General features: G+C 46.4%; 1 protein-coding gene across 38 annotated transcripts in view; it reads right to left on the bottom strand.

The window, feature by feature from the left end:
- RBFOX1 (RNA binding fox-1 homolog 1) overlaps nt 1-20,266 on the bottom strand; it is a 2,478,424-nt gene that overhangs the window by 1,007,373 nt on the left and 1,450,785 nt on the right. The window contains exon 1 of one of the 38 annotated variants that reach the window (XM_065558801.1): nt 10,714-10,781. The exons of the other annotated variants lie outside the window; for them this stretch is intronic. The gene's annotated coding sequence lies outside the window, so the exon portion shown is untranslated. Of the gene's footprint in view, nt 1-10,713; nt 10,782-20,266 lie in introns of those variants that run through there. 38 annotated transcript variants of the gene reach the window in all.

Genomic DNA, 20,266 nt, shown 5'->3' with positions numbered 1-20,266 from the left:
ATTGCGGGAAGAGGGAAGGAAGCAAATAAGATACATATTTGGACAGAGATGCTGTAATAAAAGACGTTATAAACAGAATGGCTGAAAAAGAGCCAGGAACAAACTTCCTCCTAAATGCTGAACCTGGGAACACATTGCTGATCCTATGCCAATATAGAAGATGACGTCCTAGTAATTCAGGCTGCTCACACCTAAACTTCCAAGTAATTTAAGAGTATAACTGAAAGGCTTCCAAGCAGGTGTGCATGGTATTGTTGTTATTATCATCATCATCATCATCATTTGTATTACTGAAGTGCCCAGGAGCCCTAGTCAGAGACCAGGACAGCATTGTGCTAGGTGCTGTACAAATTTTATCTCAGCACTGTGCCAGCTGACCACAGCTGGGGTCCAAAGAACACAATGTCTCTGGGTGGTGTTGGGTAACTAATTAATTACCAGTAGCACTGTTATTTGTATCCTGGGAGCACCTACAATCCCAATCAGGGTTGGGGCCCACTAGTGGTAGCCACTGTACAAACAGCTCCCATTGGCCTGGAGCAGCGAACCGTGGCCACTGGGAGCCGCGATCAGCCGAACCTGCGGACGCGGCAGGTAAACAAACCGGCCCGGCCCGGCCCACCGGGGGCTTTCCCTAAACAAGTGGTGGAACAAGTTTGGGAACCACTGCAGTATAAGAAGAGCTGCAGAGCCAGAGTGAGGGCGGTTCCTTGCTAGAGCTGGAGGAGAGTGGATAGTGCTCCAGGCTGGCTGCTGAGACTCCACGAGAACAAGACCATGAGGTAAGGGTGAAGAATGTGTGGGAGCCACAGGGAAGTGGCCCAGGGAATTAGAGCAGCAACACAGTTCATTTAAAAAGACATTGCGGATGGCTGCTATCTATAGGGTTCCTGGGCTGGGACTGGGAGTAGAGAGCGGCCCAGGGTCTGCCCCCCCACCAGCCACTGGGACAGTGGCCGGGACTTTGAGACACCCCAGAAGGGGGACTGAACTGTAGTGTCCCAGCTGAAGAGCTGAGGCCGTAAAGGCCCTGAACGGGCGAAGACATTGCTTCTAGGGAAGGAGCTCTGGGGCACTGCTCTATTCTGGAGCAGGGACAAACTGAAAGAGACATTACAGCGGGCACTGAGAGGCCCTTGTTGGACTTTTACCCTGCAAGGGGTTTGTCTTGCTTTTATCTCACAGATAGACTGTGTATGACTCTCACAAACAGGTAGAGAGAGTGCAGGCACACAAACAGGTAGAGAGAGTGCAGGCACACGCACTTGACCAGGGGGGCACTCGTGAGAGGTGAGTGCAACCCCATTACAGGCTGGAATAAACAAAACTCTAAAAATTATTTATTAACTAAAATAAAATTGAGACTTGTACATGATTTATATCACATATATAGGGCCCTACCAAATTCACAGTCATGGAAAAACATGTCACGGACCATGAAATCTGATCTTCTACTGTGAAATCTGTAGATTTGTTCTTTTTGTGATTTTACCCTATACTATACAGATGTCACGTGGGAGAGCAGTGTTTCTCAAAAGGAAGTTGCAGGGGGATCACAAGGTTATTTTAGGAGGGTTGCGGTATTGCCACCTTTACTTCTGCACTGCCTTCAGAGCTGGGGGGCCGGAGAGTGGTGGTTGTTTGCCAAGCACCCAGCTCTGAAGCCTGTGCCCAACCAGCAGCAGCACAGAAGTAAGGGAGGCAATACCATACCATGCCATCCTTACTTCTGAGCTGCTGCTGGTGCCTCTGCCTTCAGAGCTGGACTCCCGGCCTGCAGCCGTCGCTCTCCAGCTGCCCAGCTCTGAAGGCCGCACCACCACCACCACCGCCAGCACAGAAGTAAGGGTAGCAGTACCTCACCCCCCACCTAACAATAAGCTTGCAACCCCACCCTACAACTCTTTTTTGGGTCAAGACCCCTACATTTGTAACGCCATGAAATTTCAGATTTAAATAACTGAAATAATGCAATTTATGAGTTTTAAAATCCTATGATCATGAAGTTGACCAAAATGGACTGTGAATTTGGTAGGGCTCTACACATATACATTTACTTTTATAGCTGTTATTGTAGTAATGTTAAAATATTTAAATATGATGGCTCCATGAATTTCAGAAGCTCCTTAGGTAAGCTACAGACACCCTAGAAAAAAAGATACTAGATGCAGATGCAATTAAAAAATTGGCAGAGGGCTGCAACTTCAATAAGCTGATAGTAAAGAAAGTAAACTGATTAAATCACCCCTCTCCTGAAACTCCACAGGGAACACTTGAAGTTTGAATAATCTCAGAGCTAAGCATCGTTAGGGAAAACTGTGTTCAGTAGCAGAGACAGGCACTTGAGCTATTCAGAAGTGATAGGGCCTGACAAAATGGAAATAGAGAGCTTCCCACACCCTCCTTGCAGCAACTAAGAGAATGGGGAAAAGGAGTATAGCGGAAACACTTTCTTTACAACATCCCAAAAGCAGAGAGTAGAGGATCAGCCTTCCAAAAGTAAGGAACTCATGCTCTTCTTAATTGTACCTGGGAACCATCCAGCCTACTTTTAGAGCTTCAGCAGAGCTCTCAGGAGTAAAGGATGACTAGATTACCCCTGAATGCCCAAGGCAAATATGCCAGCAGAAATATTTCTCCATGGGTCTTACCATGATTGCTGGGCAGTTCTAAATGGAAGAGACAATTGTGCCCCTTTGGGCTTGGGTTGTTTGTTTCTAACACACCTTCATCAAAGCCCGGTGCCTCCCCAGATTCCCAAAAGAGATTCTTAAACCTTCACCTGCACCAAGGAAAGGCAAAGATTATTCATCTAATTTACTCCAACAACCACATCTTGCTTCAGGCCCCCCTGGAGACAAAAGGCATAACCAGGATTACAGTTTACTTCTGGGGGAGTTCTGCACGACTGCGTGCACATATTTCATGTGCCGTGCATATTTTTATTTATTTATTTTGCAGAAAATCGCATCTGCTGAAAAGTTGCTGCAGTTCTGCCTTTTGCCGAACAGAGGGCACTGTGGTGGTAAAACACAGTCACTCCTGGCCAGCTCCAGCCAAAATAGGGAAGAGAAAGAGCCTGCCTCCTTCACAGGGATATGAGGGAGGGAGGTGCAGGGACACATGGACAGAGGGGGACGGGGTTGGCTGAGTGGAGACACAGAGACAGCTGGGGATGGTGATGCAGGGCCACAGGGACATAAGGGGAGGGGACTGGCTGAGGGGGTGCAGGGACACATGGGGATGGGGAAGGGTGTAGGGCCACATGGGGCAGGAGGTGACTGAGTGGTGGCACAGAGACATATAGGGGGAGGGGATGCACAGACACATGGAGACAAGGGGAGGGGGAGCAGGGCCAAATGGGGATGGGGTTCAATGACACATGGGGATGCAGGGACACATGGGACAGGAGCAGATGTGCCTGACTGAATGGGAGAGGCTAGGGCTCAGCCAGGGTCTGCATGGGAGGCACTCCCTAACAATCTCTCCCTGCACTCCTGAAAAAAACCCGTTCCATACTTTTCCAACCCATGCCCAACAACCCTTCAAGTTCATACCCAGACTCTTTCCCAGCAATTACTTCCCTCTTCCTCAGCTCCTCCATTACCCCGACTCCCCTCAGCCTTTGCACTGCTTCTGAGGGGTGTGAGAAATAGAGTTCTGTGTTGCAGTTTAAATGAATTATTACTCAGAGTTCTGTATTAATATGCCTAGTAAGGAATCTTTTTTGTTAAAAAAAAAAAAAATCCTGAATCTTTTCTGTTGTCTGTATGGTTACAGACATACTTGCTGACAGGTGTTTTGAAATAAACTACCAAAATAATTGAAACTGGTGTGGTTATAATGAGTTATTTTGACAAAATATTCAGAATTTTAAAATGTGTGCAGAATTTTAAAATTTTTGGTGCAGAATTTCCCCAGGAATAACACTTGTATTACACAGTTCGTGCATATATGGAATTCATTTGATAGGGGAGTTAACCTAGAAATGGTCCTGTCATTAAATTTACACTCTGTGCTGAAATCGCCAACATGACAGAGTTCAGGCAATAACTACATTTGCCATCTTTCTCAGAAACACACCACTTTGGGCTCTGTATTTCAAGGAGAAGCAATTAAGAAACTTGCAGCATAAGCACTGTCAGCTTGGACCACCACATTAGCAGACACTGTACCTACTACTGCATCTCTAAGCTTTTCAGATTTTGTTTGGCTCATCTTTACAACTACTAGTATACAAATAAACCACTGTACTGTAATGCATCAGCAACGAGGATGTGCCATTTAGGAGTGATTCCATTTATTAAATGACCCTACCATCCCTTCAGCTTTTATGCAGTTAAATATCAAAATATGCTCTAGACATTGGAGTGTTTAAAGATATTTCTGACTATTGTAAGCCCTATGATATTAATACTTAGAATAAGCACTTTTCTGGTTGCAAAAGCTATTGAATCAAATCTCCACCCTAACTTGTTTCCTTCTGTACATTAGTATTTTACTATGAATCCAATAGCTGTCCTATATTTTTCTTATTGAAAATGTAGAACCGCTATTATTTTGCCCCAAATGGCAGCTTCCTAAAATTAATGGCACTTTAAGCCATAGACATTAATGCTTCATTAATACAAAACACAATTTGTGCTCTAATGGCCATGAATATTTAAATTCAGAACTTCATACTCCCAGAGGAGAACAGGCAATCAGATGGAAGTGACAACATCATGCATTCTTAGATGATGATAATGTAGAAATCACAAAACCACTAGAAATACAGTGAAAGCATCATTAAAAAATGGGACATTTACCATCTTCACCAGTTATATTTACTGTAGTGTCTTATTCTGATAAACACAGTAGGTGCCTTGTACTGTGGCACAGTAAATGTGTACACACACACTAGTGCCATATATCTCACTGGTGTCTCTTTGTCCATGTACAGCCATGAACTATTAAATAGGATTCTGGTCTAATTCCACCCTTCCACTTATGAACAAGGTTGAAGAAATTGATACTGATTTGGTATCAATGAAGATTTAGACAAATAGGTTTGCCTCAAACACCAATCCTGTTATGATGGACTATTAATTATAACAATGCAAGTAGGCATGAACAACACATTTCTGTGGGGAAAAATGTGCTCAGTCCTGCAGTAGCATAAAAAAAAAATTTACTTGTTTCTTATCACATCAGCATAAATGTATGTATAAAAGATACAGTCCAGAATTATATATAAAATATGTCCCAATAGAATTACTTCTCCTTCTTCAAAAAGCAACAGAGGGTCCTGTGGCACCTTTGAGACTAACAGAAGTACTGGGAGCATAAGCTTTCGTGGGTAAGAACCTCACTTCTTGCATCTGAAGAAGTGAGGTTCTTACCCACGAAAGCTTATGCTCCCAGTACTTCTGTTAGTCTCAAAGGTGCCACAGGACCCTCTGTTGCTTTTTACAGATTCAGACTAACACGGCTACCCCTCTGATACTTCTCCTTCTTCCTTTCTTACCAGACAGCAACAGCAAAACCCCTTTGAAAAAAAACTCATTCGGTAAATCATGCTGAGGGCTTGTCTATACATGGGGTTATTCAGGAATAACTATTCAGGAGTAGCTTTGAAAGTAGATTAATCTAAACAGCAGTAAGGCACTCCTGTTCACAAACAGGGTTGTTCAGTGATAGCTACTCTGCTTTAAATTCACACCTTAAATTCAACCTTGTTCATCTGAATTAACTGTCGAATGTATACAAGCCCTAGCCCCTCCCCACCCCCTTAAAATGCTGCTGTATCAATTACCCAGCATTGGGAATTCACTGATCATGAAATATTGGCTAGACTAATTCTGCAACATATTCTGTTCACTATGGCTCAAATTTGTAAAGATATACAGGTATTGCTGAGCTCAGCTTTAAAATGCCTAATTGATTTAGGAGCCTAAACCTCATTATCAAAAGGGATTTAGGCATTAGAAGCCAAATTGACAGGATTTTGGTTCCTAAGTGTCTAAAGCCCTTTAAAAATGAGGCTTAGCTCCTAACTCAGGGTATGTCTACACCACGAAATTAGGTCAATTTTATAGAAGTCGATTTTTAGAAATTGATTTTATACAGTCAATTGCGTATGTCCACACTAAGCACTTTAAGTCAGCGGAGTGTGTCCTCACTACCATGGCTAGCATGGACTCATGGAGCAGTGCACTGTGGGTAGCTATCCCACAGTTCCCGCAGTCTCTGATGCCCATTGGAATTCTGGGTTAAGCTCTCAATGCCTGATGGGGCAAAAACATTGTCATGGGTGGTTTTGGGTACATGTCGTCAGTCACTCCTCCCTCCGTGAAAGCAAGGCAGACAATCGTTTTGCACCTTTTTTCCTGGGTTACCCATGCAGACACCATACCACGGCAAGCATGGAGCCCACTCAGCTCACTGTCACTGCTGCTGTTGTGGGCAAGTCTACTGTGGGGGCTGCTGTGATCCAAGTAGCCAATGCAATCATTGACGTTCTGTTATCAAGGGTAGTGACTCTGGGAAATGTGTGGGCCTTTTTAGATTTTAGGTGCATCATATTCCTGTCCTTTGTCACTGGTGAAGAAGTCTTGCAGCCATACATTCCAGTCCGGTCAGCGCTGTAACACCCCATAGTACTTGTGTGGTTGACACATGTAACAGCTCCAGGGCTCTTACTTTTTTGCCTTGGCTGAGGTACCTTGCCCTACCCGGACCTCCACGCATTCGACACAGAAACACCTGCAGCAGCTGGCTTTGCTACACAGCAGCAGCCCCTTGCCTTTGCAGCTGATGGACTGCTAACCGTCCTCGTCGGACATGTAGCTTGGCCGGGGGTTCTGGGAACTTCTTCCCTGCCCAGCTCCTAGCAACCTCCAATGCATGGTGTATGGCTCCACCGCTTCCACTGCAACTCTGCTCTCTTGCAACTCTGCTCTCCTGCTCCCCAGCGACAAGCTCGGGGTATCCGTTCTGGTCCTCCTGCGTGCTTCTGGCAGCAGATGATGCAGTAGGACTGCTAACCATCCTCGTCCACTGCTTCCACTGCAACTCTGCTCTCCTGCTCAGGGGATCTGTCATGAAGCCTGGACAGTAGTAAGGAGCAGTTCAATTATAGGCTGAGCATTTGCAAAATGGTGGTAGAATGTGCCTTTGGACGTTTAAAAGCTCGCTGGCGCTGTTGGTCAGACCTTCGCGCAACCAACATTCCCATTGTTATTACAGCTTGCTATGTACTCCATAATATCTGTGAGAATAAGGAGGAGACGTTTATGGCGGGGTGGGAGGTTGAGGCAAATCGCCTGGCATCAGATTTTGAGCAGCCAGACACCAGGGCGATTAGAAGACACAGCAAGGTGCGCTGCGCATCAGAGAGGCTTTGAAAACCAGTTTCATGACTGGCCAGGCTTCGGTGTGACAGTTGTGTGTGTTTCTCCTTGATGCAAACCCGCCCCCTTTGTTTATTTTAATTCCCTGTAAGCCAACCACCCTCCCCCCATCGAAATAAAGGAACTATTGTTTTGAAACCATGCATTCTTTCTTTATTAATAAAAAAAAATGAGATAACGGACAAGGTAGCCTAGGTGGGGTGGGGGAGGAGGGAAGGACAAGGCCACATTGCTTATTGTAGCCACACTAAAAATCAAACTGTTTGAATGACAGCCTTCTGTTGCTTGGGCCATCCTCTGGAGTGGAATGCCTGGGTGCTCGGAGCCTCCCCCTCTCCCCCCCCTCCACGTTCTTGGGCATCTGGGTGAGGCGGTGGTTATACAGTGGATGCAGTGGGAGTCTGTGCTCTCGTTGGCTTTCCTGCAGCTCCAACAGATTCTTCATCATATCCGTTTGCTCCCACATTAGCCTCAGCATCGCGTCCTGCCTCCGCTCTTCACACTCACTTAATTCTTTCCTGGCCTCTGCCACTGAATGCCTCCATGCATTAAGCTGTGCCCTATCAGTGCGGGAGGACTGCATGAGCTCAGAAAACATGTCATTGTGAGTTTGTTTTTTTCGCCTTCTAATCTGCGATAACCTCAGGGACGGAGATGATAGTGGGAACGTAGAAACATTCTACGCTCTATGATTCTGGGGGGACTGCATGGTCACCTGTGCTGCTGAGTTTGCCACACTGACCAAACAGGAAATTAAATTCAAAAGTTCCTGGGGCTTTTCCTGTGTACCTGGCTAGTGCATCGGAGTTCAAAGTGCTGTCCAGAGCGGTCCCAATGGAGCACTCTGGGATAGCTCCCGGAGGCCAATACTGTCGATTTGCATCCGCACGACCCCAAATTTGACCCAGCAAAGTCGATTTTAGTGCTACTCCCCTCGTCAGACAGGAGTACAGAAGTCGATTTTAAGAGCCCTTTAGGTCGACAGAACGGGGTTGTTTGTTTGGATGCAGTCATTTTTAAATCGACCTAACGCAGCTAAATTCCACCTAACCCCCTACTGAAGACCAGGCCTCAGTTAGGCGCTGCAGTTCTGAGCTCAGCCACACTTCTACACTTTACAAATTTGGACTTATGTCTCTTCCTCAATAGTGCCCCAAACTTATATGCACTTTACACTAACTATTATTCGCACAAATACATATTAGTTTTATTTTTGTATTCTAAAAATAGTTTTAAACACTCAGGACTACCGAGAAATATATAACAGTACAGCAGAACACTGAGGACTTCCATCCACAATGTCACCAACAGACTTCTTTCACATATACTAAATTCAAGTTTACAAAAGACAAACCAACCCCCATTCCACAAATACCCCAGAGCTTTTAATAATATTAGAGAATGGCTAATGAGCAAGTCAAAGAAATGTGAATACAATGCTTATTAAAGCAAAAAAGTTTAAAATACTTTAAAATACCCATTCTAAAGAATTGGTAGCAATGTACTTTTCCTTTTAAACTAAGAGTAAATAATGTGATTAAAATAAGGAGAATCCTTAAGATGTGTCTGGAAACAGTGTGTCTGAAAACAGGGTTTGCTTATGCACAAAGCACTCCTAATTCTCGTTAGAATTCTGAAAAAATAAGCAAATTACTTTAAATTTGCCAAAAGTACTGGGAAGTGATACATGTTGGTAACATAGCCAAAATGATAAATCCAATCTCTCTAAATAGCTAAAACCCCCATATCTGCATGTGGCATATGATGATACAATACCCTATAGGATGACAGCAGAACAAGGAAACAAAACATAAATAAAGCTAAGAGACCTCTCTCAAACTACTCATGTCTTCAAGCAATTAACAGGTCACTGTTTGGTTAGTTAAGAAATGATCCATTTATAGTAACCCTAATCCACATTCTTTCAGCAGCAGCCAAAGACTTGCTAAAATGACAGAAAGCAATTCATATGTCGCCAACTTCATTAGCTCGTTCTCAATTTAGTACACCATGTCAGAGCAACAATCCTTTCACTAATCCCATCAAGAGGATTTTTTTTTAACTTCCATCTCTCATAGACTCAGATAGAAGAATCAAATACTGAATAATACATTCAGTGAGTTACTTAATTAGCAGGGTGAAGGTGAAACTGAAACAGCTGAGTCAAATAATGAGATGTCAAGCATAGCAGCTTAGACCATCGAGGGATCTGAAAGCGTTCTTCCTGTCAGAAAAAAAAAAAAACCCACAGGATTTTTCAAACAGATGACATTAAGGGGTTTAATTTTTCCATTTCAGTCCCTTTGAAATCGTCAGTTTGGGAAAAAAGGAAAAATGAACTGAAAAAAGTGGTTAACTGGAAATTACTATGTATGTAGTAAATGCCATTAAATAAGTTAGACTTGGTTATTTACAAAGTTAAGGTCAGTTTAAAATAAAACAATAACATTTTAAATGGAAGTTAAATAGAAAGCCCAATGCTCACAGAATGTAGCACTCTGCACCATAATTTAAGGAGAGAGTCTATTTTTCTATACAACACATCAAATGGTTGATCAAAATTTTCATTGGTCTATTAGGCTGAGTTAATTCCCTGAGTTGTCTTCCTTAGTTATAAAATAATCTGTTTATTCCCCCTTAACATTAGTTGCAGAGTCATGTAATCAGACATTTATCACAATCTGAACTAGTTAATTAATGCTTGCTTTATCTCTATGTTTGGACAGTCAAAGGACCAGCTTAATGCCTGCCCTGTATCCCTTGATGCAGATGTTGACAGTTGACACATCACATTTCTCCCTTTCCCACTCCAAAGGAATTCTCCCCATCTAAAGGGCTTCCCCCACACAGGAGCCCCCACAAGAGACCATGGCAAATGGAATCATGACATCATTGTACAGGATACTCATCTCAAAGTGCAATTCAGCAGCAGTTCTACATTTACAGCTGTAACAGTTCAGGGTAACTGCACCTTTATCCTCTCTCCATGGTCTCTTCAGCGCACCCACTCTATGCTCCTGGTTCCTCAGCTGCCATCTCTCTTGTTTGATGATATATGTATCTCTCTCTCTCGACCAGAGTTTTTTTCCAGACTGCACAGTTCCCTGCCTACATATGATATTCCCAGCAAGCCAGACTCCCTAAATAGCCCAGCATATGCACTTTACTTTCTCTTCAAAGGCTATAAACATTTGTAATTGTCAGCAGTCACAAGCTACCACACAGCTCTTTCTAAGCAAGCACATTTATTCTTAAGGTGAAAGCATTATGGAGAAAACATATAAAAACAATACAAATTCCTATATGCATGCCAAAAGCTTACCAGAGGTCACCCATCAGTCTTATGGTGCCCCAGTAGGCCAAAGTCCTTTCAATCTTCCCTGGAAGAATTGGGGACCCCCTTGGACAGAAGGTCCTGTCCGTTTCCTAGATCAGAAAGAAGGCCGAGTCAGTTAAAACTCAGGCTATTTATCCAAAAGTCCTTTCTTTGTCTATTGGTTTCTGGAGAATCCAGTCTGAACCAGTATATGTAAGCCTTTCCAGGTGTTACCACCTGTCTGGAGGTGTTACAACCTGAGTGAATTTGCCTAATCACCCCCCACTGTCCTTAGTTCCTGGAGGGTTATGGTCACCCTCTCCCATGGAATTGCATATAATCACTGGCCCATAATGATATATAAATGCATGCAGTAAGATCTCCCAAAGATATTGCAGGAAATTGCCATATCAGTAACAATAGCTTTTATTCCAAAGCAATAAATGGGTGTTTTGGCTCCTTTTGGTAGTGTTCCCAACAGACACTGGGGCACCATTGTACTAGGTGCTATACACACAGTAAGAGGAAGTCCCTGCCCTGAAAAGCTTACAATCTAGATCAAACCACAGAGCTGTGTTTGTGATATGGGAACTGGGACTCCCCCAACTCGTTTCATATAGGGGCTGCTAAATATCTATTAGATGGGAACAACTTTTAACTCTTGCTGAGCTAGGCAGGATTCATAATAGTGACTTACAGATGAAAGGCTCCATCACTCATTAGCAACAGCTCCAGACCCACCAGAGTATTAATGTTATACCTTTCAGAATGAGGCTTCTTTCTGATCTTTTTGGAGCTTATACAGGCAGGGTCTCCCACTCTGGACAAATTGGCAAAATCTCCCATGTGCTGCTCTCAATCCCAAACACACACACAGTCTGCCACACACTGTTTTTAAAGAGACAGCTCCCGTTAACCCATATACAAACACTAAAATATATAGAAAAATAAAACTGAACATCCAAATCATCTTCCAAATACATTATTTGGCAATATAAAATCATTCTAACAGTTACTTCAGGGTTCTTGCACTAATAGAGTTGCCCACCCTCCAGGATTGCCCTGGAGTCTCCACGAATTAAAGATGAATATTTAATTAAAGTTATGTCATGTGATGAAACCTCCAGGAATATGTCCAGCCAAAATTGCAACCCTATGCACTAACTTTTATACATATATTGAGATTTTCTTTGACTTCTACAGGGGTCAGTGGAAGGATCTGATTCCATAATCTTCACACTTCAATTTTTGACTACAGGAGTACCTGAGTGGGTGGGTGAGGAAACCATGCTGCTTTCTCTTTGTAGATTAGCCTATACAAGGGAATACACTCACACCCAATAGATTCTTGAGTTCTATTCCTGGCTCTGAAAGCAGATTGTGATCTAATGATTTAAAAGTGTATTGCCAAATGCAACCAAACCCTTTTTTAGGTCACCTGCAGGGACTGAACCCACAACCTCTGGATGTAAAAAACATGCACTGTCTATCATTTGAGCCAAAGAACCATTTTTTTATACATTAAAGCACCAATAGAGGCATAAACCTCTATAACAAAGATTTTCAAAAGTAACTACTGGTTTTGGATGGCTCCATTTTTAGTGCTTAACCTGTGACATCTTAAAGGGACTGAATTTTCAGAGAGTAGATGCTCAACTTTCTGAATATTGGGCTCTTCTCAGATGCCTCAAGTTTGGTACACAGAAATTGAGGTACTCAGGATAAGAAAGGGTTACTCACCTTCTCGTAACTGTTGTTCTTCGAGATGTGTTGTTCATGTCCATTCCAAGCAGGTGTGTGCGTTCCACGTGCATGCCAGCCGGAAAATTTTAACATAGCAGCGTCCGTAGGGTCGGCTCCTGCGCCCCCTGGAGTGACGCCTTTATGGCGCTGTATATAGGGGCCAGCTGACCCCCACCGCCTCAGTTTCTTCTTGCCGATACTCCGACAGAGGGGTAGGAGGGTGGGTATTGGAATGGACATGAACAACACATCTCGAAGAACAACAGTTACGAGAAGGTGAGTAACCGTTTCTTCTTCTTCGAGTGATTATTCATGTGCATTCCAAGCAGGTGACTCACAAGCCCAAGTCTAGGTGGAGGGATCGGAGGTCACTGCAGACTGGAGGACTGCGCGGCCAAATGCAGCATCCTCCCTAGCGTGGTGCGTAATGGCGTAGTGAGCCGTAAAGGTGTGGATCGAGGACCAGGTGGCCGCTCTACAAATTTCCTGTGTTGGGATGTGGGCCCGGAACGCAGCTGAAGAGGCCTGCGCTCTTGTGGAGTGGGCCGTGATAGGCGGGGCTGGTACATTGGCCCGACTGTAGCACACCTGGATGCAGGTTCTGATCCAAGCCGAGATCCTCTGTGACGTGACCGGGAGCCCCTTCCTACTGTCGGCCACAGCGATGAAAAGTTGGGTCGACTTCCTGAAGGGTCTCGTCCTTTCTATATAGAACGCGAGAGTCATGCGACCATCCAGAGAATGCAGTCTGCGCTCCTTAGCCGAAGGAGTGCGGTTTGGGATAAAACACAGGGAGAAAAATGTCTTGACCCATGTGAAAAGGGGAAATCACCTTGGGTAGGAACGCAGAGTGCGGCCTGAGTTGGACCTTGTCTTTGTGGAAGACAGTGTATGGAGGCTCGGATGCCAGAGTTCTGAGTTCCGATACTCTCCGTGCTGAGGGGATAGCCACCAAGAACGCGACCTTATATGAGAGGTATAACAGTGAGCATGAAGCCAGCGGCTCGAATGGGGGCCCCGTGAGGACAGACAGGACCAAATTGAGGTCCCAAGCAGGGACAGGTTGACGGATATGTGGGAACAATCTGTCAAGACCCTTAAGGAATCGTCCCACAAGTGGGTTTGCAAACACTGAGGTCCCCCACTCCCCAGGGTGGAATGCGGATATTGCAGCGAGGTGTTCTCGAATCGATGAGAGAGTTAGTCCCAGGTGTCTCAGATGTAGCAAATAGTCCAAGATGAGAGGGATTGGGGCGAGCAATGGGGACTGACCGCATTGTGTAACCCAGAGGGAGAAGCGCTTCCACTTGGCCAAATACATAGACCTTATCGAGGGCTTCCTGCTGCCCAACAGGATCTGTCTGACCTGATGGGAGCATTGTAACTCCAGTGGGTTTAGCCATGGAGCATCCAAGCTGTAAGGTGGAGCGACTCCAGGTTCGGGTGAAGGAGGCGACCGCGATCCTGCGTGATCAAGTCCGGTAGTAGGGGCAACCTGAGTGGAACCCTCGTAGACATGTGTAGGAGAGACGCGTACCAATGCTGGAGCGGCCAGGCAGGAGCTATGAGGATGAGTCGAGCATGATCTCTGCAGGCCTTGAGGATCACCTTGTGAATCAAGGGAATCGGGGGGAAGGCGTAAAGCAGCCCGTCTGCCCAAGAGAGGAGAAACGCATCTGATAGGGATCCCTGACTGCGTCCCATGAGGGAGCAGAATTGACGACACTTCCTGTTCTCGTTGGAAGCAAACAAGTCTACCTGGGGATGACCCCAGAGTCGGAAAATTAGAGAACTACATCCCAGCGGATAGACCACTCGTGACCCTAGAACGAGTAGACGAGAGCGTCCGCGAGCGCGTTGTGTGTGCCGGAGAGGTAGGACGCTATCAGGTGAATTACGTTCTGTACACAAAAGTCCCATAATGCGTGGCCTCCTGGCAAAGGGGAGAGGAGTGAGCACCACCCTTTTTGTTGATATAAAACATCGTTGGAGTATTGTCTGTGAGGACAGAAACGCACTTGCCCACGAGCTGGGACTTGAATGCCATGCATGCGAGGTGTACCGCTCGTAATTCCCTGACATTGATGTGCAATGAAAGATCCTCCCTCGACCAAAGACCTTGGGTCCGGAGGTGGCCCAGATGTGCACCCCACCCCTGATCCGACGCATCCGTTACCAGGGTCAGGGAGGGCTCTGGTTCGAGGAAAGGGACCCCCGCGCAGACCACCCATGGGTCGAGCCACCATTGGAGGGAGTCCAACACTGGACGAGGTAACGTCAGCACTGAGTCTAAGGAGTCCCTGACTGGCCGATAAACCCCTGCCAACCAAGATTGGAGAGGGCGGAGTCTGGTTCGAGGAAAGGGACCCCCACGCAGACCACCCATGGGTCGAGCCACCATTGGAGGGAGTCCAACACTGGACGAGGTAACGTCAGCACTGAGTCTAGGGACCTGACTGGCCGATAAACCCCTGCCAACCAAGATTGGAGAGGGCGGAGTCTGAGCCTGGCGTGTCTGACGACATAGGTACATGCTGCCATGTGCCCTAGTAATTTGAGGCAGTTTCTTACTGTGGTGGTAGGGTAAGATTGGAGGCCGAGAATGATGTTGGACAAAGTTCGGAATCTGGCCTCTGGAAGATATGCTCTGGCTTGTGTCGAGTCCAGAAGTGCTCCTATGAATTCGATTCTGTGTGTTGGAGAAAGAGTGGACTTGGCCTCGTTGAGTAAGAGGCCGAGGGAGCTGAAGGTGTGCTTGATGAAGACCACCTCAGCCTCCACGAGAGCCTTGGTCCTGCCCTTGATGAGCCAATTGTCCAGGTAAGGGAATACCTGGATCCCTTGCCTGCGGAGGAAGGCTGCCACGACTGCCATGCACTTAGTGAAGACCCTTGGGGCTGCTGATAGACCGAAGGGTAGAACCGTGAACTGTAGATGCATGTTGCCGATGAGAAACCTGAGATAACGCCTGCGGTGAGGGATTATCGCGATATGGAAGTATGCATCCTTTAAGTCGAGGGTGGCATACCAGTCTCCTGAATCCAGGGAAGGAATGATAGAGGACAGGGAGACCATGTGGAACTTCTTGACAAACTTGTTGAGACGCCGCAAGTCCAGAATAGGTCTGAGGCCCCCTTTCACTTTCGGTATTAGGAAATATCGAGAATAGAAGCCCTTGCCCCGTAGTTCTCGAGGCACCTCCTCCACTGCCCCTGCTGTAAGGAGGGACTGAACTTCTTGAAGGAGAAGTTGCTTGTGAGAGGGGTCCCTGAAGAGGGACGGGGAGGGGAGCTGGTGGGGCGGGAGGGTGGAAAACTGGATAGAATAGCCCTCCTCTACCGTGCGAAGCACCCAAGCGTCTGACGTGATCCGGGCCCACGCACGATAGAAGGGGGACAGACGTGATGAAAAGGTAAGGTTGGGAGGATTCAGAGATCTGTCCGGTAGGCCGTCCTCGACCGAACCCTCAAAATGGTGGTCTAGGCCCCTATGGAGGCCTTGGTTTGGTAGAAGACTGGCCGAAGGGCTGCTGTTGTTGCCTCCTCCTGCCAGTCCACGGTCTTCTGCGCACGGCATCACCTCGATTTTGAGGTTGATACGGACGCGGGGCCTGTGGCGGCCTAAACTGCCTACGCTGAGTAACAGGGGTGTGTAGGCCTAAAGAACGGAGGGTGGTCCGCGAGTCCTTTAGGCTATGGAGCTGTTTGTCTGTCTTTTCTGAGAAAAGCGTGGGCCCTTCAAAGGGTAAGTCCTGTATAGTCTGTTGAACTTCAAGAGGAAGGCCGGAAACTTGAAGCCAGGCTCCGCGCCTCATGACGAGACCAGTAGCCAGTGTGCGCGAGGCCGAATCGGCTGCATCCAAGGCTGCCTGAAGGGAAGCTCGAGTAACTAATCTGTCCTCCTCAACAAGGGCCGAGAACTCGGTTCAAGAATCCTGCGGGAGGAGGTCTGCAAAGCCGAGCACGTGTTGTGTCCATACCGGCTCACTATGGCCTGCTGATTGGCAATACGCAACTGTAGGCCCCCATTGAATAGACCTTGCGTCCGAAGAGGTCCAACTTTTTAGCCTCTCTATTTTTAGGAGTGGATCCCTGAAAACCTTGTCGCTCCCTCTGGTTGGCTGCATCCACCACTAGGGAGTCCGGCGGGGGGTGCGTATAAAGATGTTCATAGCCCTTGGTTGGGACAAAATACCGCCTCTCAGTCTTTTTGGCTGTAGGGGCCAATGAGGCTGGAGTTTGCCACAAGGTATGGGTTGTGTCCGCAATGGTTTTTATGAGGGGTAGAGCTACCCTAGATGGGCCTGACGGGGTCAGGATATCAATTACGGGATCGGTGTCCACCTCAATCTGTTCCGTCTGTATCGAGAGGCTCTGGGCCGCTCGAGTAAGGAGCTGTTGGAGGAGTCTATTATCCTCTAAAGCCGGAGCAGCCGAAGTTCCCGCTACTGCCTCATCCGGAGATGAAGAGGAAGATGTCCCAAGTAGCTGCCCTTCATCTACCATGTCTCCCTCTGTAAGGGCCTGCGGCAGACGGTACTCCGGCTGCGTGGCCGGTGCGGGCTCAAGATGTGGCACCGCAGCCGGTACCGGGGTCGCCACCGAATGCCGAGGAGTGCTGGGCGGTGCCTGCGCTGAAGGAAGCAAAACCCTGTCGGTGCCGTTGTTTGACCTGGGGGTGCCGTAATGCCTTGTGGCACACTCCTGTCGGACGGCAGTGCCGGTGGTGGTGGCATTAGCGGCGGTGCCGCAGACGCTGAGGAGACGGAAGCGGTTCGTGAGCGGGGCCCGTACGCCTGACCCACCGACTGATGGTAGGCCCATGGCGTCCAGAACGGCCACTGAGGAGGTGGTTGCCACTCCTGCTGCTGATGCCACCGTGGCGGATACGGTTGGCACTCCTACGGGAGGACGATCTGCTCCTTGATCTGTTAGAACGGTAGGAGTCCGCCTCCGAGTCAGAAGTGTCTGAATAGGAGGACATCGGAGGAGCGGTACCCACAGTCGCTGGCTGGGGTGCTTGCGCCGGTGCCGCTACCGTGGCGCCGCGTGGAGAGTGCAGTGAGCGCATCGCTGGTTTACCCCTAGAGTGATGCTGGGGCCCGGCAGCAGCCGGAGGTTCTCTGCACCGGTGCGGCGACGCCGGCACCGGAAGGTTCAAGAGGTCTGAGGCAGCCTCGAATGCCTCAGGCGTCGATGGGAGACGGACCTCCTCCATCAAGTCCGGGGATCTATGCCGTTCCGGACTCGACCTTGCCCTCTCCGGGGCGGGAGTCAACGGTATGGCCGGATGGGTCTGCGGCGCGGGTTGCCCCATAACAATCATGGGCTGCGCCCGACCTTTAGAGTCCCGGTGGGAAGATTGTTCGGTCCGCGGCCTGTTCTTTTTAGCCGGCGAAGGGGAGCGGCATCTTGTCGAAGACGATTTCTTATGCACCGACTCTCTCCGGTGCTGGGGTTTTGGGGTCTTGGCCCCATGACCTATCTCCAGTGCCGGGGCACTGCGCACCGAGGATGAAGTGCTGGGTGCCGGCTCTGAAGGTCCGGGATCCAATTGCGGCCAGAGTGCCGCCTCCATTAGGAGGACTTTAAGTCTCTGCTCTCTATCCTTGAGAGTCCTGGGGCGAAAAGCCCTGCAGATAGGACACCTGTCCCTGTGATGGACCTCCCCGAGGCACCGTAAGCACGAAGAGTGCAGATCACTTTTCGGCATAAACTTCCTGCAGTCATGGCAGAGTTTGAACCCTGGGGACCCGGGCATGCCCCAGTGGGGCAACGAAAAGTTGGGGAAAACCCCCCCAGCTGATTCCTAACTATCTAATACTAACACTAACCACTAACTAATAAACTATGTGCAAAAACTATAGAACACTGCCACGATTGCTAAAGAGCAAGAGAAGTTCCAGCCAGCCGTCACCTGCAGTAAGAAAGAACTGAGGTGGTGGGGGGTCGGCTGGCCCCTATATACAGCGCCATAAAGGCGCCACTCCAGGGAGCGCCGGAGCCAACCCTATGGACGCTGCTATGGTAAAATCTTCCGGCTGGCGTGCACGCGGTGCGCACACACCTGCTTGGAATGCACATGAACAATCACTCGAAGAAGAACTAGCCATTTTTGTTGTGCAGCTGCTAAAGGAAACATAGAGCCACACTGTTAGGTGTTAGTCACAGAAGCATCTAATTTAGCAAGTTCTTTCCAAAGACTGTGCAAAGCAGATGAGACTTGGCTCTGTTATATTAGAGACCTGGATTTTATTCTCAGCTCTGTCTCAAGTTACACTGTGAAAGCACTCAGTTATTTTATATATATGAATAATAGTTATTCCTCCAAGAGGCTGCCCTTGGCTCATACTATGAGATGGGAAGTATGCAGAAACATTAACAACACTCAATGGAAGAGCTAAAAATAGAATTCACAGTTTCCGTCTCCCAATGTGATGTATGCCTACATTCTATTATAAAATGGTTAATAGCCTCTTCAAGTTTCAGTACAATTGGCAAAAGGGAACTGAATATACATCCCTGAAGGTTACAACAATACCTTTTCTGTTCGACCAAGAAGTAGCTCACTTTACCTATGACTTCAAGAATACCAATCCTCTTTAACCCACCATAACAGCCTTTTGTTTAGGTCAAATAATTTCAAAAGGAGGAGAAAACAGTTACAAAATCTGATTAGGGTAAATTTGATTGCTTATCTATTGGTAAGTTGGCCGCTCATAATGATTAGCTGTCTACAGAATTAATAAATGTAATACAAAAGTAGTTAAAACAGGGCAGGAAGCTTCCAAAGTTGGAATTTGGAGGTTCAGTTTGTCAGAGCCTGGTAGCCATTTTTATTTTGCTTCCTCTTTTAAAGAGTCTTTGCTGCCTTTATGCTACCATATTTGTAATGACTTATTTCTCAATTTACTTACATATACTACAGCACTCACACTTCAGGGAAATAGGCCTATGTGTTCAAGCTTCAAATGCTTTGCATTATGTAGCTAACTCCCTTTGGCTCTCCCTTAAAAATTATAACTGGAGTTCAGTATCTCCAGCTGTTGACATCTGCTCTACAAGTATCTATACAACTGTTATAATGCAACTTGAATATGCATTGCTGAAGGTTGTAACAGTACCTTTAGTATAATATCAGTATTAATAGATGCCTCTGTTACTTTAATAAACAGACACCATCTGGGTTAATTTTGTATTTGCTTATTTCACTGTTTCCTTTTTCCTCTTTTTTTTTTTTTTTTTTTTTTTTTTAGTTTTTTCCTTAGGTATTGCAAAAACTGAAAATCAAATAAATTGTGTTTAACTGTGTAAAATGCAATAGTGTGATAGCTTGCTCACTTGTTTCTTCCATTACAATAATAATGGGAAATTTAATTTCTTAATTAAATTAATGGTGCAAAGCTCTGTAAAAATACTACAGTGTCTGCAAAGGCAGGAAACATTATAATGATCTATTGAATAGAGTAAAGCTATTCCATTACTATAGCTATTTGACTAACAGTAAATCACTTTTGATTAGACTCATAAATTACTGAACATGTGCCTCAACTAGTTGTCAGGAGTTATCAGATAAAGTAAACTTTACATGGAATCGGAACTAATTTCTATATAGTGCTACTGCAAAAAAGCCATACAACAATGGCAGACATATCATTAAATGGGCAAATGTAAAAACATAATTAAATTAACTGATAATCATCTTACTTCTTCTATCCAGACTCTAATTTAATGTCCTTGCAAAATGTAATGAGGTTCACTGGATTGAGAAATACTGAAATAACAGAAACAAGATTAAATTAATTGAAAGACATACT

This window comes from Chrysemys picta, chromosome 10 (genome assembly GCF_011386835.1).
Source record: "Chrysemys picta bellii isolate R12L10 chromosome 10, ASM1138683v2, whole genome shotgun sequence".
In the NCBI taxonomy this organism is placed as follows: Eukaryota; Metazoa; Chordata; order Testudines; family Emydidae; genus Chrysemys; species Chrysemys picta.
The sequence above is the reverse complement of the archived record's forward strand: the minus strand, read 5'-3'. Positions and strand labels throughout refer to the sequence as shown.